The sequence below is a fragment of the Schistocerca nitens genome, chromosome 7, assembly GCF_023898315.1.
Source record: "Schistocerca nitens isolate TAMUIC-IGC-003100 chromosome 7, iqSchNite1.1, whole genome shotgun sequence".
Lineage (NCBI taxonomy): Eukaryota > Metazoa > Arthropoda > Insecta > Orthoptera > Acrididae > Schistocerca > Schistocerca nitens.
Genome location: NC_064620.1, coordinates 3621005 through 3639380, shown reverse-complemented (window position 1 = coordinate 3639380; position 18376 = coordinate 3621005).

The window sequence follows — 18376 nt, the reverse complement described above, 5'->3', positions numbered from 1 at the left end:
AATGACAGTGAAAATGAAAGCAGTGTGTTAGCGCCACAGAGTAATGAATTAACTGATGTTCAAAGTAGTAATTTGGTAATTATGGATAGGGAAATGGAGCGGGCGGCAAACAATGGCGTGGACAGTGAAACAATTAGTGAAGAGGGAAGCATTATCGATCGATCGGTCGGCAACAGCTCGCCTCAGGAATCCGAAATGACAGGACACAATTTTGCAAATACTGTAGATTCAGGTTTTGCGTCCTCACCGTTTTCTCAAATGAGTCAAGACACATTTTCCGCTTGTCAAAATGTGAATGTTGCCGGTGCAAATTCACTGCCGAAAAGCACTGAGGAACATGTTTCAGACACCAGTGCATTGTTATTACAGTTAATGCAACAAATGGGACAAAGGCTACAAAAGTTAGACACAACGCTTGAACAAAATCAGAAACAAATGGAACAAAATCAGAGTCAAACACAGCAAAAGCTTCAAAAGTTAGACACACTGGAACAAAATCTTAAAAAGTTAGACACAATGGAACAACACCAGAGACAAACACAGCAACAGTTAGACGCAATGGGACAAAATCTTCAAACGTTAAACACCACACTTGAACAAACACGTTAAGATTTAACTAGTGAGTTACATAACATTGAATCGAAATGTCAAAAAGTCTGTAATGACGTAAAAACACAAATTTGTGAGCATTTTCAACCCATTTTTTCGCGGCATGAAAATGGATTACAGAATCACGAAGCAGCCATAAAAGACCTGCAAACTATTGTTCATGAAAATCATGAGACCTTGCAAGCTAAATTTGACTCAGTTGCATCTACCGATTCGGTTATGCAACTTGCAAAAACTCAAGAAAATTTAAAGGACACAGTAGATACTCTGAAAATTGGTTCAGAAAGACACATGGAGGAAATTAGTTCATTATCAGAGAAAGTAGTTGAACTTTCGGATCAGCTAAACAATTTATCTACGAAGGTAGATGATAATCTGAATGACACAAAACCGGTAGTCTTTAACACGCAACACCAAAGAGAAATCCGGGAAGTACAAGATCAGCTGACACAGGTAATACAAGAATTACGTATTTCAGAGGACACTCGCGCTCCAACACGGGAAGAGGGACTTAGAAATACGGAAAAGCCGCAAAATAATAACACAGGGCATTTCGGAAATTATGAAAGAAATTGGCAATGTGCACCGAATTTTGAGATGGAACGGCCGACACGACCTAACAATGACCGATATGCGACTCGCCGACATGATGATTTTGACTATAAGCTGTTCATGACTACACGTAAATTCAAAACATTTAAGAATTCTGGCAATGACATTCATCCACAAGCATGGCTCCATCAATTCTCTCATTGTTTTCCTCCCAACTGGTCATTGGAGCACAGGTTAGAATTTATGTGTGGCTACTTGGAGAATGAACCAGCTGTAAGAATGCGATCGGTCATTCACGATTGTCACAGTGAAGGAGATTTTTATCATGCCTTCCTCTCAGCATATTGGTCTCAAGCTACACAAGACCGAGTAAAACATAGCATCATAATGATGAAACATTTCGAAGAATCTGAATTTTCCAGTCTTGTGAAATATTTTGAAGACATGTTGCACAAGAATCAATATCTTTCAAACCCATACAGCCCTTCAGAACTCATCCGCATTTGCTTAATCAAATTACCTGAACATTTACGACATATTATTTTAGCAGGACGTTGCAAAGTCGACATTGAAGCGTTTCAGGGACTCTTACAAGAATTAGAAATTGACACTGACAATCGCGAAACGCGAAAACATGGAAACAACAATTACAGGTCACATCCGCCACATTTCCGTGATGACAGAAATAATAACTGGACACGACAAGGCTATTCTCACAACACAAATCGTGACCAAAACAGACACCACCCTTGTAACAACCGCTGGCACAATAATAGATACAGAGAAAGATCGCATTTCCGTAGTAATGAATATGACAGAAATAACCATAGAAACAGACAATATGGGAATCAGAACTATTATTATCAAGGGAGACAGAATAATTTCAGACGCAACAGTTCAGCGCGCAGTTACGATTCAGGGAGAAATTCTCCACCACGTGACGGACAAGGAAGAAACTACGGAACCTACCGACATGACGACAGACGATATGATCGTAACGACAGACCTGAATTGCATCAGAACTGGCGGGATTTAAACAGGGCAGGGCCTTATCGTCAAAGTGAATTTTTAGAAGTTAGGTCTCCTAATCCCAATAACGGCGCGCGCCAACAAAGAGACAGACAATGACTCACACAGCAAGCAGCCGCGTGCGCCCGCTGGCTCCGAGAAAAATAACATAAGACGCTAGCCTTGAGAAAAATTTTAGCATTCTTTACCGATGTATACCACATGATAATTGCGTTGAAGTTGAAACTCTGCGTACTAGGAAGAGTAAAGGTTTACACCACATTTCACATGTAAAACCGTTTATTGAAAGATAATCTGCTTTTTAACTTTGTCTCTGCCATAAAACTTTTCACTTCACATTTCTAGTATGCTTTGTCAGACTTAAGAAACTGTTAACATGTAACAATGTTTGAAGTCAAATATCCAGTCTAGAACCTAAGGAACATTTTTAAACAGAAATTACGAATGCATTGTTATAGTGAACAGACGACACAGTGTTGTTATTTGTACATTCTTGCTTGTTAGTTGCACGATTGCGTAACGACTATAAGGCTCACATTCTTAGGACGTTTACCAGTACTGCTAATGAATTTTAATGCAACATTTTGGTTTACTTGAACATACATTCTGATTTTAAAGTACTTTCTGTGAGATACCAGATGACACAGTGCTTAATTTATGTGACAGCTACACGATTTTATCACGACGCTACTAATGAGTGACAATTTACAATGTTGCTTTTGCGGTGTATCTGTTTTATATCTGCACAGTTTTCTGAATTCTTTTGGAAAGAAAAACATGTTTTAGTAGTAACTTTTGTGGTATAGCAACAATGAGACAGCCTTTTTCGTGGCACAACAATACGTTACAATACAGTACTTTCTTCATGACAACAATAAGCGTAATAACTAAGATATCTATTCGCAAAGCATTTCATTTTTGTGTATCGTGAGGTAAGTACATTGACTTCTGCAGAACTTAGCTTTCGGAGGACGATAACTACGACACTTCCACAGAGATTATCTTACAAGATGAACAGTTTAGCGCTACAGTACACGCATTTGAGTGATTAATTTTGTACTTAAAACATTTATTTTTAAAGATATTTGAAGTACAATGATACAAAGGTATTCCGTGATAGATTCCATTCCATTGCTGTAATCTGTAACACCTGAGGGTATTATTCATTTATCCTCAGGGGGGTACGCGCCTACTTTGTGTACCATGTGTTTGGCAACCACAAGGAGCCCTAGCTAATATGGTATTTGCGTATACAACTTTACACATCGGTACCATATTTCTCCAACACAAAATACACAGCTATCTGATCATTTAACTGAGAGAGACAAACATTTTTTTTACTACGTCAGTGACAGATGTTTACGTAATTACACCGTTGGATAACTTCATGTTTACGCAATTTCACAGTTGGGTAACTTCACACTTATGAAATTGTATTTTGTCTGTACTTTGTGAAATGCTCATATTTTTTCGGAACCATTGTGATACTATGAGAGCTTTGAACGATGTATTTGGTAAGGGAGCATGATTTTAAAGTACATTTGAGGTAGATGACACTTTTGACATGAGCAGAGAATTTTTTTTTTTGGTTTTGCAATTATTGGAGGAAGCTACGACGTTTTTGAGATTTGACTGAGGTTTTATGATGTTATTATTACGGCGACGATGTGTATTATGTTGTTGAGGTATGTTTATTATCAATGAGATGATGCTATATGAGGAATCTGATTATGCTACGTATGTTACGATGAAATATTGAAGTGTCGACGAATATGTATATGTATAATAAGGTAAGGAGTAATGAATGGTGTTTAGGGACTGTGGTTTGTGAAAAAGGATGTTGGAAACCGAGAAATCGTACTTTAAGGTTATGAAATGTGTGTAAATGGGTGAATGTATCACAATGCCGACGAAAATTTTTTTGGACACTGTTGTATCAATAGGATTTTGTTTCTACACATTTGGAACCAAATTCTCAACCTGTGAATTTTTTTTATATGAGACTGTCACTGTAGCGAAAACTGCTGTCGTAAATATTTTGGTATGAAAGGTAAGTGACCGTGACTTAATTCGTTGTGAGCGGCCAGGTGTACCAGCCGCCTTGAGAAAAAGCCATTAGGTGGTAGAAAAAAAAAGAGAGGCCATTATCCTCGCTATTGACATTCCTTTGTAGAAAGCATCGTAAATACGACACGCTAATAGTAACTTGGAAACATTCTTACATCTGCACACCTGATTAGGACAAGTGTCCATTTACGAGAATTGAGAGAATTTCTACTCACTTATGAAATGCCTCATGACTACTGAATGATTATTTTATGCTTTACTTTGTACATAGTTGCTTATTTCACTTGATATCTGGTTTCCAGCTGTCTTGCAGCATTGGTTTCATAAAATAAAATTAAATGCATTTGCTAATGTGAACACTTTCTGTCAACAGATCTATTAAATAATTACTTTATGATCCACATTCCTCGAAAAAGGAGCTCTTGGAATGGAAAGAACAATAAGAAGGGACTAGTAACAGGAACTGCACACATAATTTTCTTTTCAACTACTTGGTAATTTTTTTGGTAGAGTAAGTTATCGTGATGCATCACTCTAGTGTTAAGATGTGACATAGGTATTAGACATGGCCATTTTTAGTGTAATACTTTTTCTGCTTGAACTTTGTCATGTTTAGGTATAGGTTATGCTGTTTGCCAGGCATAGTGCTACTGAATTTTAATTTGTGTTACTCTGCTAAGCCAGATTTATTTTTCTTGTTTGCTGCACATTGCCTTATATTAGTCGTAATATTGCAATTGCTTCGCTAATTTCTAAAATGCTGCTTCCTTTGCAGACCTGCACTTTTTTGTCATTGCTGTTTGCGTTAATTGTTTTATGTGCTGCTGCATTGCCTCGTCCCTTAGTTTAGCATCTGAGCTCAGTAGATTTAAGTTAGCTTAAGAGGGGGTAGACTATATAAGAAACTAGTTGTGATGAATGGAAAGAAATGCATTGAAGGTATATGAAAACGTTTTGGGCCAAAATGAGTATTGTACAATGATCCGTATTTATTTTGAAAGAAATATGAACAGAGTAGAGGAAGCAGGTATTGATAGGACTTTTTGGAAATAATGAGGAACGAAGGGAGATCTCCGAGAAGTAAAAAAAGGTTTTGTTCGCAAAATACTGCAGTACCAAATGTTATATTGAAAACAAACCCTGTCCTTTCCCCCTGTGTTATTATGCTATGTGTTTGTGTACCCTTGTGTATTTCTTTTCTTCCTGTCTCTGTGTACTGTTTCATAGAAATTTTTTTCTGTTCTAGTACTAAGCTACATTCACTATGATGAGGAATACTGTTATCCTCAAATATAATTTGCATAAATAATATGTTATTTTCTTTGTAAAAATGTTTATAGACATTATTTATTCTGGTTTGTTGCTCACATGTGAAGGTGATGTTTCAAAAGTTCTTCTGATCTTTATGTGTTTACTTATGTCATAATTCCTGTAACACTGATGTATATGTTATTTTGATTCTTTTGTAAAGCCTGTACTACAAATGTTATCTGTATTATTATGTTTTTAATGATGTATTTTGTACCTTTGTAATTGTATTCTCATGTTATAAAATTGTAATTGACACCAGTGTATCAAACTAAGTAACTTGTAAGCATTCATTTCACTGCACACATTTCTGTTGGTCATAGTATATGGACACTATGTGAGAAGTAGGGACTGTTAGTGTTTGCATGTGTGTTAATAATTCAGCAAGGGACTGGATAACAGCATTGCTGGTTCTAAGGACAATTCCAAAAACTTTGTGAGTGCACAAGTGGTGGTTATGGACTTGCTATATTAGCCGCAAGACTCTTCAATGGCGATTGTGCACCTGCACAGTCACAACGGATGGCTGCTGGCCATCTCTACAAGGACTACAGTGGGTCTACATCTTTGATGATCCATCAATACCATTATTTCTACAAGGACTGCAGTGGGTCTGCGCCTCTGGTGGCCCACCAATACCGTAATCTCTACCAGGACTACAGTGGGTCTGCTCTGTGATGACCTACCCACCAATCTTCTTCACAACTTCGACTGACTCCGCTGTGGGTTTGCTCTGTTGTGGCCCATTACCTGTCTGCATGTCAAGAGTCAGCACTGTCTTTCCGTTAGAAGGACAACACTACTTCTTCGAGACTGCATGGAAATCCACTACTTCCGTGTGCATTTTCTTTTACTGCTCAGACTTTGAGAAAAACACTGCAATGTGATGAATGATCAGGACTGTCTTTATGGACTGTGAGAAAATTTTAGCTGTTGACCAACATTGTATCAATAAGTGTGTGCATTTGATTTCTTTGTTATTGTAATTGTGAAAAAAAAATTTTAACAAATATGTATTGGGGGCTATGTAAGTAGGCTGTTTAGGTTTTTTTATTGGTAACGCCACCTCTGTATGAAAATCACTGGCTGTGCTGTGTGCAGTCTGTGGCTGCTTTGCATTGTTGTAATACTCGCCATTGTAGTGTTAGGCAGCTGGCTGTGAACAGCGCGTAGCGTTGCTCAGTTGGAGGTGAGCCGCCAGCAGTGGTGGATGTGGGGAGAGAGATGGCGGAGTTTTGAAATTTGTCATGAACTGCTATATTTATATATGATGATATCAAGGTAAATACATTGTTTGTTCTCTATTAATATCTTTCATTTGCTAACTATCCCTATCAGTAGTTAGTGCCTTTCATAGTTTGAATCTTTTATTTAGCTGGCAGTAGTGGCGCTTGCTGTATTGCAGTAGTGGGAGTAACGAAGATTTTTGTGAGGTAAGTGATTTTGTGATTTGTGAAAGGTATAGTTTAATGTTAGTCAGGGCCATTCTTTTGTAGGGAATTCTGAAAGTCAGATTGCGTTGCGCTAACAAAATATTGTGTGTCAGTTTAAGCACAGTCGTGTAAAACTGTTTAAAAGGGGACGTTTCACTGGAAAAGGTATCAATTTTGTTTGTTGGATGTTAAGTGGAAGGTCATTCACAAAAATAAGGAATAGGAGTGAACCCAAAATTGAACACTGTGGGACTCTCTTTGTGATTTTATTCCAGCCACTAAAATTTTCTACTTTCCCGACATCATGTGGATTATTCAGCACAATCTTTCGCATCTGTTCGTCAGGTACGAGTCTAACTAGCTGTCTGAAAAGCCATCAGTTCCATCAACCTTGAGCTGTTCTAAGAGAGTGTCATGATCTATACCATCGATGGCCTTGAAGAGCTCACAAAAATACCAGCTGGCAATATATTATCATTTAAGGCTTATATCGTTCGATGAGTGTATGTATAAGTGGCATTCTCAGTAGACCAACCTTTCTGGAATCCAGGCTCTGGTATGCTAAGTAAATTGTGGTGACTTAAGCGTGTGACTACTCTTCAGTACATTACTTCCTCGAAACTTTGAAAAAGGATATCAGTAAGTAAATTGGACGACGCTTGTTTAAGTCTGTCTTGTCACCAATCTTATGAAATGGTGTAATAATTGCGTATTTTAGCCTGTCTGGAAAAATTCCTCGTGCTGGTGATGCACTGTACATATCGCTAGCGACATTACTTATTAAGATGGAACAACTTTTCGGAATTCTGTTTGAAATTCCATCAACCCCACAAGAGCTTTCGTTTTTTAGAATCTTTTAACACTATCAATTTCAGTGAAGCATGTTGGTGCTATTTCTAGTTGCTTAAAGTTTTCAGGAATGACATTTTTAATATACGCTCTAGCTTCTTCAACTGAACCATTTAATCTTATATTTGCTGCTACGTTTAGAAAGTGATTGTTGAAAATACTTGTTATTGTTGTTGTTGTTGTCGTTTTCAGTCCTGAGACTGATTTGATGCAGCTCTCCATACTAATCTATCCTGTGCAACCTCCTTCATCTCCCAGTACCTACTGCAGCCTACATCCTTCTGAATCTGCTTAGTTTATTCATCTCTTGGTCTCCCTCTACGATTTTTACCCTCCACGCTGTCCTCCAATACTAAATTGGTGATCCCTCGATGTCTCAGAACATGTCCTACCAACCTATCCCTTCTTTTAGTCAAGTTGTGCCACAAACTTCTCTTCTCCCCAATCCTATTCAATACCTCCTCATTAGTTACGTGATCTACCCACCTAATCTTCAACATTCTTCTGTAGCACCACATTTCGAAAGGTTCTATTCTCTTCTTGTCCAAACTAGTTATTGTCCATGTTTCACTTCCATACATGGCTACACTCCATGCAAATACTTTCAGAAACGACTTCCTGACACTTAAATCTATACTCGATGTTAACAAATTTCTCTTCTTCAGAAACGCTTTCCTTGCCATTGACAGTCTACATTTTGGAATGATATCTACTCCCGTGGCCTTGTTTCGTTTCAGGTCTTTCAGTGCTCTGTCAAACTCTTCACGCAGTATCGTATCTCCCATTTCATCTTCATCTACATCCTCTTCCATTTCCATAATATTGTCCTCAAGTACATCGCCCTTGTATAGACCCTCTATATACTCCTTCCACCTTTCTGATTTCCTCTCTTTGCTTAGAACTGGGTTTCCATCTGAGCTCTTGATATTCATACAAGTGGCTCTCTTTTCTCCAAAGGTCTCTTTAATTTTCCTGTAGGCTGTATCTATCTTACCCCTAGTGAGATAAGCCTCTACATCCTTACATTTGTCCTCTAGCCATCCCTGCTTAGCCATTTTGCTCTTCCTGTCGATCTCATTTTTGAGACGTTTGTATTCCTTTTTGCCTGCTTCATTTACTGCATTTTTATATTTTCTCCTTTCATCAATTAAATGCAATATTTCTTCTGTTACCCAAGGATTTCTACTAGCCCTCGTCTTTTTACCTACTTGATCCTCTGCTACCTTCACTACTTCATCCCTCAACCCATTCGTCTTCTACGGTATTTCTTTCCCCCATTCCTGTCAATTGTTCCCTTATGCTGTCCCTGAAACTCTGTACAACCTCTGGTTTAGTCAGTTATCCAGGTCCCATCTCCTTAAATTCCCAGCTTTTTGCCATTTCTTCAGTTTTAATCTACAGTTCATAACCAATAGATTGTGGTCAGAGTCCACATCAGCCCCTGGAAATGTCCTACAATTTAAAACCTGGTTCCTAAATCTCTGTCTTACCATTATATAATCTATCTGATACCTTTTAGTATCTCCAGGATTCTTCCATGTATACAACCTTCTTTTATGATTCTTGAACCCAGTGTTAGCTATGAATAAGTTATGCTCTGTGCAAAATTCTACCACACAGCTTCCTCTTTCATTTCTTAGCCCCAACCCATATTCACCTACTATGTTTCCTTCTCTCCCTTTTCCTACTGTCGAATTCCAGTCACCCATGACTATTAAATTTTCGTCTCCCTTCACTACCTGAATAATTTCTTTTATCTCATCTTACATTTCTTCAATTTCTCTGCAGAGCTATTTGGCATATAAACTTGTACTACTGTAGTAGGCATGGGCTTCGTGTCTATCTTGGCCACAATAATACGTTCACTATGCTGTTTGTAGTAGCTTACCCGTACTCCTATTTTTTATTCATTATTAAACCTACTCCGGCATTCCCCCATTTGATTTTGTATTTATAACCCTGTATTCACCTGACCAGAAGTCTTGTTCCTCCTGCCACCGAACTTCACTAATTCCCACTATAACTTTAACCTATCCATTCCCTTTTAAATTTTCTAACCTACCTGCCCGATAAAGGGATCTGACATACCACGCTCCGATCCGTAGAACGCCAGTTTTCTTTCTCCTGATAAAAACGTCCTCTTGAGTAGTCCCCGCCCAGAGATCCGAATGGCGGACTATTTTACCTCCGGAATATTTTACCCAAGAGGACGCCATCATCATTTAATCATACAGTAAACCTGCATGCCCTCGGGAAAAATTACGCCTGTAGTTTCCCCTTGCTTTCAGCCGTTCGCAGTACCAGCACAGCAAGACTGTTTTGGTTAGTGTTACAAGGCCAGATCAGTCACTCATCCAGGCTGTTGCCCCTGCAACTACTGAAAATGCTGCTGCCCCTCTTCAGGAACCACACGTTTGTCTGGCCTCTCAACAGATACCCCTCCGTTGTGGTTGCACCTACGGTACGGCCATCTGTATCTTTGAGGCACGCAAGCCTCCCCACCAACGGCAAGGTCCATGGTTCATGGACTTGGAACTTGTAAATTACAATCACAACATTGTAGTTTAGTTTAATTGTTATGGAATCTTGTACACTGACTGGCTGCCCTGTCTTCCATTTGACAATGCCCCATATGGTTTTTATCCTATTATCTGCATTATTTATTTCAGTCAGCATATGTGAACTTCTGGACTTTATTACGACTTTCGTTATTACAGTATTATTTGTAGAATGCAAAGAACGTCGAGTCTTGATTTACCCAGACCTTTACTTAAATTTCCCTCTTCCTCTTACATGAGATTCTAATTCCCTTAGTTATCCATGAGTTACTTGTTTTTTAATGGACCTTTTGGATAACTTTTAGGAAGGCTTCTTTAAAATATTGAGACAATTTTTCTATGGAATAAAATGAATTCTATAATAGCATATCTTTCTACATATACCCATCCTGCACCACGCCTTTTAGCTTATTCTTAAAACATTCTATCCTGGTCTCAAAAAATTTGCCTCACTGCTTGGTATGAGCTTGCCTTTGTCTTGTAAGGTGCCATGCTGTTTATTTCCATTAACTGTGCGTCATGATCAGATACTCCATTAGCAATTGGGTGCATATTAATTGTTTCATCCTCAGCAATTTTACCAATCAGTGTCCTACTATCTGCTGCTCATGAGATGGAAAAATGACTACAGAACTAGATTGAAACACCATAATAATAATTCTAGATCATTTTCCCTGCTGTATATTTTAAGGAATCTACATTGAAAATTCCACAGGTAACTGTTATTTTCTTTTTCTTAGCTGACAGGTAACTCAATAACACATATTGTTCTTGTTGTTGTGGTCTTCAGTCCTGAGACTGGTTTGATGCAGCTCTCCATGCTACTCTATCCTGTGCAAGCTTCTTTATCTCCCAGTACGTGCTGCAGCCTACATCCTTCTGAATCTGTTTAGTGTATTCATCTCTTGGGCTCCCTCTACGATTTTTACCCTCCACGCTGTCCTCCAATACTAAATTGGTGATCCCTCGATGTCTCAGAACATGTCCTACCAACCGATCCCTTCTTCTTGTCACGTTGCGCCACAAACTCCTCTTCTCCCCAATCCTATTCAATATTTCCTCATTAGTTACGTGATCTACCCAACTAATCTTCAGCATTCTTCTGTAGCACCACATTTCAAAGGCTTCTATTCTCTTCTTGTCCAAACTATTTATCGTCCATGTTTCACTTCCATACATAGCTACACTCCATACACATACTTTCAGAAACGACTTCCTGACACTTAAATCTATACTCGATGTTAACAAATTTCTCTTCTTCAGAAACGCTTTCCTTGCCATTGCCAGTCTACATTTTATATCCTCTCTACTTCGACCATCATCAGTTACTTTGCTCCCCAAATAGCAAAACTCATTTACTACTTTAGGTGTCTCATTTCCTAATCTAATTCCCTCAGCATCGTCCGACTTAGTTCGACTACATTCCATTATCCTCGTTTTGCTTTTGTTGATGTTCATCTTATATCCTCCCTTCAAGACACTGTCGATTCCGTTTAACTGCTCTTCTAAGTCCTTTGCTGTCTCTGACAGAATTACAATGTCATTGGCGAACCTTAAAGTTTTTATTTCTTCTCCATGGATTTTAATACCTACTCCGAATTTTTCTTTTGTAGATATCTCTTAAATAGCTGAGAGTTTCTGGTAGGGGATCTGTAGTCTGTTACAATTATCAAAGAAGTATTGAGCAGTAACAAGTCACATCACATGCTTCTAGGTTCTAATCAACACTAAAACTCTTTGTTTCAATACTTTTCATTTTGTCTCCAACTTTTACATATGTTGCAACTCCTCCTTTTCCGTTTTAGCTCTAGGCGAAAATGATGCACGTCGTAATCCCTGATATTTATCTTCTTCATCCCTGTGGTTACATTGTGTTTAGAGAGAAACGGAACATCTATCAGTTCAGAATTTTCTGCATCTTCTACATACAGAATAAAGTCATCTGTCTCGTTTTTCAATCCTAAATGCTTGTCATTCAGACTAGAAATATCTTCAGTGTGACTATACACCGAGACTTACTCCTCACCAGCTCTCCGCCCCACAAGGACCAATCAGCTACGACTGTGTCTAGCCCAATCATCCACCACGTGCTTGTCTAGGAAATGCTGCTAGACCTGATGATAGTGGCGGTCGAGCCAGTGCCCCCAAGCGGGGAACGCCTCTTCAGTGACTTTATACGGTATCTGGATGTCTGCAAAAGCTCCTGAGTTCGGTTTCTGTACACCACCATGCCGCGTGCCTGATTGACCGCCGATTACGGTCAGCTGTCCAGCAAAAACACCTGCCACGTGGCAGACACCTAACGTCCACCTGTTGTCTGAAATGCCACGAATCTGTGGATTATTACATAATTACAAAATGACTCTGAGCACCATGAGACTCAACATCGGAACTCATCAGCCCCCTAGAACTTATAACTACTTAAGGACATCACACACATCCACGCCCGAGGCAGGATTCGAACCTGCAACCGTAGCAGTCGCTTCCGGACTGAAGCGCCTAGAACCGCTCGACCAACGCGGCCGGCTTACGTAATTAGAAAATATTCTTTGATTGCCATTATCAGCTCTTTTGCTGAAGCCACCATGTCTGGTGCTTCAACCGCCTTCACGCGCTGGTTGACAAGCGCATCCACCTGGCCCTCATCTGCTCTGGTTGCTCGCTCGCCTCCGGTGACCTACAACTGGCTGTCAGCTGCTCATGGTCACAGTAGCCGGTCCAGTCCGCTTTGCTCAGCCCCAGAATCGGATCGCTCCCTCAGCAGTGCAGAACGTATGATTCTAATATTTCTGGTTTGGCTGACAACTCTCCATCAATGTCTTATCTAACAGTTGTTGTTTTTATTTGTATCTTTTAGTCACAAAATTCCCTATCGTGTGCCTCTAAACAGTTGCCTAACCGCAACAAACTTTTCTACGAACACTGAGAAAGAGCATGCTAGAGAGAGTGCTTCTAATATTACAAAACCGGACCACTATCCCAGACCATCACTCCTGGTTGTCGAAACGTATGGCTAGCAACAGACAGTTCGCTGCCCCAACGTTGTCTCCAGACACGTCATCAGCCTGGAACCTCAAATCCTGCTGACCAGCGAAGGCGCGTCTGGAGTCTGGAGACGCCCCAGACAGCGGTGGGATACCAGCCCGACACTCGCCCCCCCCCCCCCCCCCATACAGCTCGGCAACCAGGAGTGCAACTCGCGGCACGTCGACGATGTTATACACGCCATTTTCTTGCCCTTAATGGAAGCCATCCTGGGCTTACATTCCAGCAACAACGGCGAGAATTTCTACTGCATGGCTCCGCGCTTTCCACATCCTACATTGGCCGGCAAGCCCGCCGGATCTCTTCCCAGTTGAGAGCGTTCGGAGCATTTAAGGCAGAGCCCTCCAATCAGTTCGGGGTTTTGACCATCTAACGCCCCAGTCGGTCAGAAATTTGCCCGATATCTGTGAGGAGGACGTCCGACAACTCTAGCACTCAGTTCCAAGTTAAATATCTACTTGCATAAGGGCCAGACATGCACCATCACGTTATTGACTTGCTCAATTTGTGAAGCTCTTTCTTTTGAATGAATCATCCAATTTTTTTAAAATTTTAATCATTTGTCTATATGTGTACATCACATTCGCCGATTTCCACCCCATTCGACAGAACTCCTTCGTGGTGCATCGTTTTTTCCTTTGTTTTTGTACTAGAGTGTATGTTTCAGAGTGGTGGGATTCTTGTGGACAACGCCGTCAGCCACGACCAGGAGATGAGTATCTGGCCATAGGTGGCATATAACCGACGGCCGGTCGAATAGGCTACAGAGGCCGAAAACAAACACTATTCACGGCCGACGCTGAAAACGAATATAAACACACACAAAAATTTAAAAAAAGCTCTGTTCTGTCACTATTCATCGAATGATGGAAAAGTACCGAGATTCTCTTACTATTGAAGTTTATTTAGTTGATGTCAATGATTTTCAGATTAGTCAGGGATTTGACGGCGCAAGTGTATGGCTTTCATATAAATATAAGTATGTAAGTCTTAATTGCTTGTAAACGTGATTTAGTAGCATTAAAACAGTACTGATGTGCCGGAATGAGCTGCGTGAAGGCTTACGTTAGGGTTATTATTCTTAGATAGTGCTGATTTTACTCAGTAATCATAATACTCATGTTCACCCTCGACAATTTCTGAGCAATGAGACAAAGTTATTAACTCAGGGCTGGATTCCTATCGCGAGCTGATAAAAATTACGGCGGTAATCATACAGATCCAATATTCGTGTGGCTTCTTCCCAGGGCAGTCGTCGTCAAACCGCGGCTGGCGAGTCCCATGCAGCTCTCTCACCCCTTGAGTGTGGCGTGTGGCTCTTTTACGAAATACCACGTGCGGACACGCACGTACAGCGCCAGTAGAGTCCGTGACCCACTCGTAGCAGTCGCTTTTCCGCCTGGGCCAGTCTAGTTTGAAGAAGTGTGGTTAAACGGGGCAGTAGCCGTGGTTACCGTTTTGACTCGGGACCACGTGTATCTTTTGCCAACCACACCGCTTTTGCTGATCACGACAGTGCCTTCGAAAGTGGGTGGCGGACGTCGAAAGTCCGAAACGGGAGACAGCTTTTAACGCACTAAAGTTTAAGTAAAATGAAGCAGTGGAAGGCATATTAGTTTTGATGAAGAAAGTGGAACTGTTTCGCATGAAAAGTGGACAAAAAGCGCGATCGGACGAAAGAAAAAGCAGATAATTATATTAAAACTGAAATAACAAGGGAGTATCACGAAAGTGCTTTAAAAAAATCTCTTGAATTCTGAGTCGGAAATAACTGAATCACGCGATGATATCGCCTTTTATTTCAAAACAATACTGAAAATACGAGGGAAGCTTCACGCAACAGGTGTCAGGAATTCGAAAACAGTTAAGCGACGTTAACCTTTAAAAAATACTCTTAATGCTTCTGTTACAGAATGAAAAGTTTCTCCCTTTAAAATTGACCTCAAAAACTTTGAAATTCAGTTGCCAGATTTAGAAAGGTTTATGGAGCTAAAATTTCAAAGTCTTTGTGCGATATAGAAAGCCGGCAGGAGTGACCGAGCGGTTCTAGGCACTATGGAACCGCGCGACCGCTACGGTCGCAGGTTCGAATCCTGCCTCGGCCATGGATGTGTGTGATGTCCTTAGGTTAGTTAGGTTTAAGTAGTTCTAAGTTCTATGGGACTGATGACCTTAGTAGTTAAGTCCCATAGTGCTCAGAGCCATTTGAACCGTTTTTGCGATATAGAAATATTAGAGAAAACAAATGTGAATGTCTTTCATTGCACAAGTGGTCTAAGTTGCAAAATCTGGAGAGGGGAGATGTGTTGCTTTGTAATAGATGAAATAGTATTCCTGACTCATATAATGAGGTGGAGAAACTAATGTTTATTTTTCCTTCCTGATTCGGGTGTACATATTCATGGGGAGACAGTCATTTTCAAACAAACAAACTTGACTTACCAAACTTTCCAAGGCGATGCAAAGACATTGCTCATACTAGTGTTAGTCTGTTACTGGCCGATTTAATTTCATGGGTACCATACAGTTAAACTTTATCAGTGAATAGTTATGTTACTCAGTATAATAAATTTTATTCAGAATAACTGTAATGTAACTAAGAGTTACAACTGTAAGTAAAATTCATTTAGGGAACGCTGTGAAAAATACACGGAGGCCACAAAAGTTACTGGACAGCGATATGTACATAAACACACGGCGCCTGCGCAAGGTGTAAAAGGGCAGTGCATTGGCCGAGCCGTCATTTATACACAGGTGAGTCAGGTTTCCTTTTGTGATTATGGCGGCACGGCCACAATTAACAGACTTTAAACGCGGAATGTCAGTTGGAGCTAGACGCATGGGTCATTCCATTTCGGAAATCGTTAGTGAATTCAGTATTCCGAGATCCACTATGTCAGTAGTGTGCCGAGAGTACCAAATTTCAAGAATTATCCCTCTCCACGGACAACGCATTGGCATACGGCCTTCACTTGACCGAGAACAGCGGCGCTTGCATAGAGTTGTCAGTATCAAGAGACAAGTGACACTGGAGTAAGCGACCGCAGAAATGAATGTGGGACTGTAAGCAGGCTGTTAAGGTTTTTATGTTGGTAACGTCACGTAGCACTCTGTATGAAAATCACTGGCTGTGCTGTGAGCAGTCTGTGGCTGGTTTGCATTGTTGTTGGCTATTGTAGTGTTGGGCAACTGGATGTGAACAGCGAGTAGCGTTGCGCAGTTGCAGGTGAGCCGCCAGCAGTGGTGGATGTGGGGAGAGAGATGGCAGAATTTTGAGAGCGGACGATCTGGACGTGTGTCCGTCAGAAAAAGGAAATTTGTAAGACTGGATGTCATGAGATTTCAACACTACTAAGGTAAATACATTTTTTTTTCTCCACCAAAAACTTTCATTTCCTAACTATGCCTATCAGTAGTTAGTGCCTTTAGTAGTCAGAATCTTTTATTTAGCTGGTAGTATTGGCGCACGCTGTATTGCAGTAGTTTGAGTAACAAAGATTTTTGTAAGTGATGATCGGGATAAAGTAAAGAGAAAACTGTCTGTGTACGTTGAGTTTTGCTCAGCTGTTTGGAAGTCAAATAACGTAAGAGGTTTAGCAGCACTGTCGTTCTTAATTTTTCTAAGGGGATGTTTCGGGACGTACGACGAACGTATGCTTTGGGACAGTGCGGTGAATTCTGGCGTCAAAGGGCTGTGGCAGCAGAAGAACGACGTGGGTGCCGTTGCTGAGAGCAGGAGGTGGGCTGCAGCGCCTCTCCTGTGCTGGTGACCACGCCGGGTGGACCCTAGACGGCTGGAAGCCGTGTCCTGGTCAGACGAGGCCCGACTTCAGTCGGTAACACAGCTGATGGGAGACCCTGCGAAGCCGTGGGCCCCGGTTGTCAACAGGGCACTGTGCAAGCTGGTGGTGGCTCCACAATGGTGTGGGCTGTGTCTAAATGGAGTGGAAACAGTGATGGAAATTTAATGGATGACAATGCGCCATGTCACAAGCTACAATTGTTCACGACTGGTTTGAAGAACATTCTGAACAATTCGAGCGAATGACTTGGCTACCTAGATCGGCCAACATGAATCTCATCGAATATTTATGGGACGCACAAAACGCTGCACCGACAACACTTTCGCAATTATGGACGGCTGTGGAGGCAGCATGGTTCAGTATTCCTGCAGGGGACGTCCGACGTCTAGTTGAGACCATTCCACGTCGTGTCGCTGCACAACGCCTGGCAAATGGAGACCCGACACGACATTAGGAGGTGTGCTACGGCTTTTGTCACTGCGTCGTCTCTATGTGGTTTCGAAATACAGAGAGGATGAGTGAAAGGGGAGAGACGTAACCAGTATACAAGACAGGTGTGGATGGAAGGGTTGGAAGGGGTCGACCTCAGCTAACGTATCTCAGACTGATGATGTTGATAACAAGACCAGCATGTTGTTCTTGTGCTCTTCAGTCTGAAGACTGGTTTGATGCCGGTCTCCATGCTACTCCAACTTGTGTAAGCCTCTTCAGCCCCGATTAAATACTACAGCCTATAGCCTTCTGAATCTGTTTACTGTATTCATCTCTTAGTCTCCCACTACGATTTTAACCCCCACACTTCCCTTCAGTCATCCCTTCACGTCTCTGAACGAGTCCAACCAAACGATCCCTTCTTCTAGTCAGGTTGTGCCACAATTTCTTACCTCCCCAATTCTGTTCAGTACTTACTCATTAGTTACGTGACCTACCCATCCAATGTTCAGCATTCTTATGAAGCTTTTACGCTCCTCTTGTCTACATTATTTATCGCCCATGTTTCACTTCCATACATGGCTACACTCCATACTTTCAGGAAAGACTTCCTGACACTTAAGTCAGAAGGCCAGCATAGTAGCACCAAACATATCTTAATAACAATGTACGTGCATTTATAGCTTAAGTT